Source organism: Oncorhynchus clarkii, chromosome 23, assembly GCF_045791955.1.
Source record: "Oncorhynchus clarkii lewisi isolate Uvic-CL-2024 chromosome 23, UVic_Ocla_1.0, whole genome shotgun sequence".
Taxonomy (NCBI): domain Eukaryota; kingdom Metazoa; phylum Chordata; class Actinopteri; order Salmoniformes; family Salmonidae; genus Oncorhynchus; species Oncorhynchus clarkii.
The window spans coordinates 26,540,001-26,547,500 of NC_092169.1; the positions used below are offsets into that span (position 1 = coordinate 26,540,001).

General features: G+C 44.9%; 1 protein-coding gene across 9 annotated transcripts in view; it reads right to left on the minus strand.

Annotated features, from left to right (window-relative positions):
* Positions 1-7,500, minus strand: part of LOC139381733 (slit homolog 1 protein-like) — a 175,368-nt gene that overhangs the window by 58,451 nt on the left and 109,417 nt on the right. The window lies entirely within an intron of this gene.

Here is a 7,500-nt window from a genome sequence, read left to right on the forward strand (position 1 = left end):
AGACTAAATAACTTTTTTGCCCGCTTTGAGGACAATACAGTGCCACTGACACGGCCTGCAACGAAAACATGCGGTCTCTCCTTCACTGCAGCCGAGGTGAGTAAGATATTTAAACGTGTTAACCCTCGCAAGGCTGCAGGCCCAGACGGCATCCCCAGCCGCGCCCTCAGAGCATGCGCAGACCAGCTGGCCGGTGTGTTTACGGACATATTCAATCAATCCCTATACCAGTCTGCTGTTCCCACATGCTTCAAGAGGGCCACCATTGTTCCTGTTCCCAAGAAAGCTAAGGTAACTGAGCTAAACGACTACCGCCCCGTAGCACTCACATCCGTCATCATGAAGTGCTTTGAGAGACTAGTCAAGGACCATATCACCTCCACCCTACCTGACACCCTAGACCCACTCCAATTTGCTTACCGCCCAAATAGGTCCACAGACGATGCAATCTCAACCACACTGCACACTGCCCTAACCCATCTGGACAAGAGGAATACCTATGTGAGAATGCTGTTCATCGACTACAGCTCGGCATTCAACACCATAGTACCCTCCAAGCTCGTCATCAAGCTCGAGACCCTGGGTCTCGACCCCGCCCTGTGCAACTGGGTACTGGACTTCCTGACGGGCCGCCCCCAGGTGGTGAGGGTAGGCAACAACATCTCCTCCCCGCTGATCCTCAACACTGGCCCCACAAGGGTGCGTTCTGAGCCCTCTCCTGTACTCCCTGTTCACCCACGACTGCGTGGCCACGCACGCCTCCAACTCAATCATCAAGTTTGCGGACGACACAACAGTGGTAGGCTTGATTACCAACAACGACGAGACGGCCTACAGGGAGGAGGTGAGGGCCCTCGGAGTGTGGTGTCAGGAAAATAACCTCACACTCAATGTCAACAAAACTAAGGAGATGATTGTGGACTTCAGGAAACAGCAGAGGGAACACCCCCCTATCCACATCGATGGAACAGTAGTGGAGAGGGTAGCAAGTTTTAAGTTCCTCGGCATACACATCACAGACAAACTGAATTGGTCCACTCACACAGACAGCATCGTGAAGAAGGCGCAGCAGCGCCTCTTCAACCTCAGGAGGCTGAAGAAATTCGGCTTGTCACCAAAAGCACTCACAAACTTCTACAGATGCACAATCGAGAGCATCCTGGAGGGCTGTATCACCGCCTGGTATGGCAACTGCACCGCCCTCAACCGTAAGGCTCTCCAGAGGGTAGTGAGGTCTGCACAACGCATCACCGGGGGCAAACTACCTGCCCTCCAGGACACCTACACCACCCGATGTCACAGGAAGGCCATAAAGATCATCAAGGACATCAACCACCCGAGCCACTGCCTGTTCACCCCGCTATCATCCAGAAGGCGAGGTCAGTACAGGTGCATCAAAGCTGGGACCGAGAGACTGAAAAACAGCTTCTATCTCAAGGCCATCAGACTGTTAAACAGCCACCACTAACACTGAGTGGCTGCTGCCAACACACTGACACTGACTCAACTCCAGCCACTTTAATAATGGGAATTGATGGGAAATTATGTAAATATATCACTAGCCACTTTAAACAATGCTACCTTATATAATGTTACTTACCCTACATTATTCATCTCATATGCATACGTATATACTGTACTCTATATCATCGACTGTATCCTTATGTAATACATGTATCACTAGCCACTTTAAACTATGCCACTTTGTTTACATACTCATCTCATTTGTACATACTGTACTCGATACCATCTACTGTATCTTGCCTATGCTGCTCTGTACCATCACTCATTCATATATCCTTATGTACATATTCTTTATCCCCTTACACTGTGTACAAGACAGTAGTTTTGGAATTGTTAGTTAGATTACTTGTTATTACTGCATTGTCGGAACTAGAAGCACAAGCATTTCGCTACACTCGCATTAACATCTGCTAACCATGTGTATGTGACAAATAAAATTTGATTTGATTTGATTTGAACAAAGCCATCACCTACAGAGAGATGAACCTGGAGAAGAGTCCCCTAAGCAAGCTGGTCCTGGGGCTCTGTTCACAAACACAAACACACCCCACAGAGCACAAGGACAGCAGCACAATTAGACCCAATCAAATCATGAGAAAACAAAAAGATAATTACTTGACACATTGGAAAGAATTAACAAAAAAACAGAGAAAACTAGAATGCTATTTGGCCCTAAACAGAGAGTACACAGTGGCAGAATACCTGTCCACTGTGACTGACCCAAACTTAAGGAAAGCTTTGACTATGTACAGACTCAGTGAGCAAAGGAAGACCTGCTCTCAAGAGAAGACAGGCTATGTGCACACTGCCCACAAAATGAGGTGGAAACTGAGCTGCACTTCCTAACCTCCTGCCAAATGTATGACCATATTAGAGACACATATTTCCCTCAGATTACACAGATCCACAAAGAATTTGAAAACAAACCCAATTTTGATAAACTCCTATATCTACTGGGTGAAATACCACAGTGTGCCATCACAACAGCCAGATTTGTGACCTGTTGCCACGAGAAAAGGGCAACCAGTGAAGAACACACACCATTGTAAATACAACCCATATTTATGCTTATTTACTTTCCCTTGTGTACATTAACCATTTGTACATCGTTGCAACACTGTATATATATGTAATATGACATTTGTTATGTCTTTATTCTTTTGGAACTTCTGTATGTTAAATGTTTACTGTTAATTTATATTGTTTATTTGACTTTTGTATATTATCTACCTCACTTGCTTTGGCAATGTTAACATATGTTTCCCATGCCAATAAACCCCTTGAATTGAAATGAATGAAGAGGGTGAGGTGGGGGCAGAGAAGGGGCAGTGGTATTTGAAGACAGAGAGGTGGTGGGCACAATGCTTGAGAAATTGAACATGGGCAGAAACCCTACCCACAGCCCCAGCCATATACAGTGATGTCAGCTCTCTGTGGTGAACAGTGAAACCAGATTCACTATGTGTTAATGTGCTATAAAACCTGCTAGAGGTTGGGAAAGGGAGGGAGGGACTACATGAAAACCCTTGGTAAGGGATAAAGTACAGTACTATCCTATGCTGTAAATAGAGAGGAAGAATGAAAAAGAAAGAGAGTATGCCTCCAGGCTGTCTGGAGGGATATTGATTGGTCTGAGTCGAGCTGGCAGAGCAGAGAGGGAGATTGAGAGTATTTAAGAGAGAGTGATCGCACAGAGTGGAGAACAAGGAGTGAGACAGAGAGAGAGATGGAGGAGAATGAGGCTAGGAGAGAGGGGGAGCAGCAAGAGAAGTAAAGGGAAGAGAGAAATGAATGGTCACAGAGCTAGATGAAGAGACCGAGGCCAGTCCCAAAACAGAGAGCGGGAGAGAGAAATAGAGAGATGGAGAAATAGAGACACAGAGACCAGCCTTCTAGATAGATACACAGAGACAGAGAGAGCTGGAGAGAGACAGATAACAGCATTAGAGATAGATAGAGAGAGAGTGGGAACTGGAGAGAGAGACAGAGAGCAGCCTTAAGAGATAGAGAGAGAGAGAGAGAGAGAGAGAGAGATCTGGTGATCTGGTGCTTCTGTCCCCAACCAAGGATGGCCTACAGCAGCACTTAGATCTTCTGCACAGATTCTGTCAGACCTGGGCCCTGACAGTACATCTCGGTCAGACTTGTCCCATTTTGTGAATTATTGGGTGGTGAGCAGACCCCAGACCTCACAACCATAAAAGGCAATGGGTTCTATAACTGATTCAAGTATTTGTAGCCAAATCCTAATTGGTATGTCAAATGTTATGTTCCTTTTGATGGCATTGAAGGCCCTTCTTGCCCTTCTTAGATTGTTCACAGCTTTGTGGAAGTTACCTGTGGCGCTAATGTTTAGGCCGAGGTATGTATCGTTTTTTTGTGTGCTCTAGGGCAACAGTGTCTAGATGGAATTTGTATTTGAGACTGCATGCAGAATTCTGCAAAAAATATCCTCCATGTACAATGTAAACACCAAATAATGCATGCAGAGCAGAATTAGGCCGACTCTCGCTAATTATCAAAATCCAGAAAAGAGCCGTTACATTCTGCAACCACATAAAAGGAAGTGATTCCCAAACCTTCCATAACAAAGCCATCACCTACAGAGAGATGAACCTGGAGAAGAGTCCCCTAAGCAAGCTGGTCCTGGGGCTCTGTTCACAAACACAAACACACCCCACAGAGCCCCAGGACAGCAGGACAATTAGACCCAATCAAATCATGAGAAAACAAAAAGATAATTACTTGACACATTGGAAAGAATTAACAAAAAAAACAGAGCAAATTAGAATGCTATTTGTCCCTAAACAGAGAGTGCACAGTGGCAGAATACCTGTCCACTGTGACTGACCCAAACTTAAGGAAATCTTTGACTTTGACTTTGATGTACAGACTCAGTGAACAAAGCCTTGCCATTGAGAAAGGCCGTCGTAGGCAGACCTGCTCTCAAGAGAAGACAGGCTATGTGCACACTGCCCACAAAATGAGGTGGAAACTGAGATGCACTTCCTAACCTCCTGCCAAATGTATGACCATATTAGAGACACATATTTCCCTCAGATTACACAGACCCACTAAGAATTAAAAAACTCTACTGGGTGAAATACCACAGCCAATCACAGCAGCAAGTTTTGTGACCTGTTGCCACCATAAAAGGTCAACCAGTGAAGAACAAACACGATTGTAAATATAACCCATATTTATGCCTATTTATTTTCCCTTTTGTACTTTAACTATTTGCACATAATATTACATTTGAAATGTCTTTATTATTTTGGAACTTTTGTGAGTGTAATATTTACTGTTTATTTGTATTGTTTATTTAACTTTATTATCTAATTCACTTACCTTGTCAATGTTACCATATGTTTACCATGCCAATAAAGCCCTTGACAATGAATTGAGAGAGAGGGAGATGGAGAACAGCCATCCAGATAGATATATATATATATAGAGAGAGAGAGAGAGAACTGGAGAGAGACAAAGAACAGCCTTAGATATACTGTAGATAGAGAGACAGAGAGAGAGAGAGAACAGCCTTCCAGATAGAGAGAACAGCCTTCCAGATAGAGAAAACAGCCTTCCAGATAGAGAAAACAGCCTTCCAGATAGAGGTGCAGACAGAGAGAGAGACAGAGAGAGAACAGCCTTAGAGATAGATACAGACAGAGAGTCAGAGAGAGAACAGCCTTAGAGATAGATACAGACAGAGAGTCAGAGAGAGAACAGCCTTAGAGATAGATAAAGAGAGAGCGATAGTCAGAGAGAAAACAGCCTTCCAGATAGAGAAAACAGCCTTCCAGATAGAGGTGCAGACAGAGAGAGAGACAGAGAGAGAACAGCCTTAGAGATAGATACAGAGAGAGAGAGAGTCAGAGAGAGAACAGCCTTAGAGATAAATACAGAGAGAGCAATAGTCAGAGAGAGAACAGCCTTCCAGATAGAGAAAACAGCCTTCCAGATAGAGAGAACAGCCTTCCAGATAGAGAGACCAGCCTCCCAGATAGAGGTGCAGACAGAAAGAGAGACAGAGAGAGAACAGCCTTAGAGATAGATACAGAGAGAGTCAGAGAGAGAACAGCCTTCCAGATAGAGAGAACAGCCTTCCATATAGAGAGAACAGCCTTCCAGATAGAGAGACCAGCCTCCCAGATAGAGGTGCAGACAGAAAGAGAGACAGAGAGAGAACAGCCTTAGAGATAGATACAGAGAGAGAGAGAGAGAGAGAACAGCCTTCCAGATATATACAATGAGAGAGAGAGAGATATAGAGAGAGAACAGCCTTAGAGATAGATACAGAGAGAGAGAGAGAGAGAGAACAGCCTTAGAGATAGATACACAGAGAGAGAGAGAGAGAGAGAGAGAGAGAGAGAGAACAGCCTTCCATATAGAGAGAACAGCCTTCCAGATAGAGGTGCAGACAGAGAGAGAGACAGAGAGAGAACAGCCTTAGAGATAGATACAGAGAGAGAGAGTCAGAGAGAGAACAGCCTTCCAGATAGAGATAACAGCCTTCCAGATAGAGAAAACAGCCTTCCAGATAGAGGTGCAGACAGAAAGAGAGACATAGAGAGAACAGCCTTAGAGATAGATACAGAGAGAGAGAGAGAGTCAGAGAGAGAACAGCCTTAGAGATAGATACAGAGAGAGAGAGAGTCAGAGAGAGAACAGCCTTAGAGATAGATACAGAGTGAGAGTCAGAGAGAGAACAGCCTTCCAGATAGAGAAAACAGCCTTCCAGATAGAGGTGCAGACAGAGAGAGAGAGAGAGAGAGAACAGCCTTCCATATAGAGAGAACAGCCTTCCAGATAGAGGTGCAGACAGAGAGAGAGACAGAGAGAGAACAGCCTTAGAGATAGATACAGAGAGAGAGAGTCAGAGAGAGAACAGCCTTCCAGATAGAGATAACAGCCTTCCAGATAGAGAAAACAGCCTTCCAGATAGAGGTGCAGACAGAAAGAGAGACATAGAGAGAACAGCCTTAGAGATAGATACAGAGAGAGAGAGAGAGTCAGAGAGAGAACAGCCTTAGAGATAGATACAGAGAGAGAGAGAGTCAGAGAGAGAACAGCCTTAGAGATAGATACAGAGTGAGAGTCAGAGAGAGAACAGCCTTCCAGATAGAGAAAACAGCCTTCCAGATAGAGGTGCAGACAGAGAGAGAGACAGAGAGAGAACAGCCTTAGAGATAGATACAGACAGAGAGTCAGAGAGAGAACAGCCTTAGAGATAGATACAGAGAGAGCGATAGTCAGAGAGAAAACAGCCTTCCAGATAGAGAAAACAGCCTTCCAGATAGAGGTGCAGACAGAGAGAGAGACAGAGAGAGAACAGCCTTAGAGATAGATACAGAGAGAGAGAGAGAGTCAGAGAGAGAACAGCCTTAGAGATAGATACAGAGAGAGAACAGCCTTAGAGATAGATACAGAGTGAGAGTCAGAGAGAGAACAGCCTTCCAGATAGAGAAAACAGCCTTCCAGATAGAGAAAACAGCCTTCCAGATAGAGGTGCAGACAGAGAGAGAGACAGAGAGAACAGCCTTAGAGATAGATACAGAGAGAGAGAGAGTCAGAGAGAGAACATCCTTCCAGATAGAGAAAACAGCCTTCCAGATAGAGAGAACAGCCTTCCAGATAGAGAGACCAGCCTCCCAGATAGAGGTGCAGACAGAAAGAGAGACAGAGAGAGAACAGCCTTCCAGATAGAGAGAACAGCCTTCCAGATAGAGAAAACAGCCTTCCAGATAGAGAAAACAGCCTTCCAGATAGAGGTGCAGACAGAAAGAGAGACAGAGAGAGAACAGCCTTAGAGATAGATACAGAGAGAGAGAGAGTCAGAGAGAGAACAGCCTTAGAGATAGATACAGAGAGAGAGAGAGAGTCAGAGAGAGAACAGCCTTCCAGATAGAGAAAACAGCCTTCCAGATAGAGGTGCAGACAGAGAGAGAGACAGAGAGAGAACAGCCTTAGAGATAG